The following is a 1359-nucleotide window of genomic DNA, read 5'->3' as shown; positions in this document are numbered from 1 at the left end:
TCGATGAAGAGTGAAGTTTTCCTGATATGCTGAGTCTAGGATTGTAGATATGAAGACTTTGAACTTGGTCAGGTAGTTGAGATGAGTAGAGTGAAATTGTTGACGAGTGTTTATTTTGGGTAAGTTGAGTTGGTATTGAGAGATAGTTAGTTCCTTTTAGGTATTTGACGGAGCCTCCCACCTAAGACGTCTCCTAGGTGGGTGTCGCCAAAGTAGTGGCAAAGTTGTTAGTAGTGATGTGATTGCGTGGTTGGTCTTGAGAGATGAGTTCGATTTGCTTGCGATTGTGACGGACCTCCCACCTAAGATTTCTCCTAGATGGGTGTCGTCAGGCTGAAATATAGAAGATTGAAAAGTTAGCCACTCGTACATTTGAAGCCACCCAATACAAGTACTGGGTGACTCATCTCGAGGGCATGTGCGCTTCGAGGGATGTGTGGGCGCAACCCCACAGCGGTCGTTGGCGATAGTTGCAATAGCGTGAGTAGTTGAGTTATCGAATGTTCTCGAATGTTATCGAATGACCGCCTCTCGGCCCCGGCAGCCAGTCCTAAAAAGGGCTGACCAACCAAATGGCTAAGAACCATGTAGATCCATAACAGATACTACACTTTGATCTTAGCCAAAAGGCCGAGAAGAATCTATATCTATTTCTATACAGTCCTCTGTTGTTTACTTGTTTAGTTTTTTTTTACTTGTTTTTTTTTATTCTGGGGGGGGGGGGGGAGGAGGAGGAGTGTGTGTGATGGAATCTAGTAAAGGGGAATTGAATGTTTGGGCGGAGACTATTTTTGTATCGTGTTTAGATTTGGGGGATTTTTAGTTTTGGAGACTTTAGTGGGGGATAATTTAGTGTGAGAGCATTTAATGTGGGAGAATTTAGTGTGAGAGAATTTAGTGTGGGAGAATTTAGTGTGAGAGAATTTAGTGTGAGAGCATTTAGTGTGGGAGCATTTAGTGTGGGAGAATTTAGTGTGGGAGAATTTAGTGTGGGAGAATTTAGTGTGGGAGAATTTAGTGTGAGAGAATTTGGTGTGAGGAAATTTAGTGTGGGGGAATTTAGTGTGGGAGAATTAAGTGTGAGAGAATTTAGTGTGGGAGAAATGATTATGCGGTGTTGTATTGTAGGCAAAGGAAATTATTTGAGTGTAAGCAGTAATAAACGGTTTAATGAAAGTGGCACGCCCATGACATTCTGATTAGATTCAGCAGCGATAAAATGCGTATTTACATTCTAAGTCAATGTGGAATTTAAACGCATTGTCAAAAAATGCAATCAGAATCTCTAGCTAAATATAATGTATCTTTTACTGTATGGCTGGGAGCTAGGTTAAAGACAGTGGAGAATGAATCTATAGC

At 41.4% G+C, this 1359-nt stretch overlaps 1 pseudogene; it reads right to left on the bottom strand.

Annotated features, from left to right (window-relative positions):
• Positions 1 to 555: 555 nt before the first annotated feature.
• On the bottom strand, positions 556 to 642 carry LOC131942536 (uncharacterized; annotated as a pseudogene).
• Between the last annotated feature and the right edge of the window lie 717 nt (positions 643 to 1359).

Source organism: Physella acuta, unplaced genomic scaffold (assembly GCF_028476545.2).
Source record: "Physella acuta isolate Inbredline_101_S28 unplaced genomic scaffold, ASM2847654v3 ptg000410l, whole genome shotgun sequence".
In the NCBI taxonomy this organism is placed as follows: Eukaryota; Metazoa; Mollusca; class Gastropoda; family Physidae; genus Physella; species Physella acuta.
The sequence above is the reverse complement of the archived record's forward strand: the minus strand, read 5'-3'. Positions and strand labels throughout refer to the sequence as shown.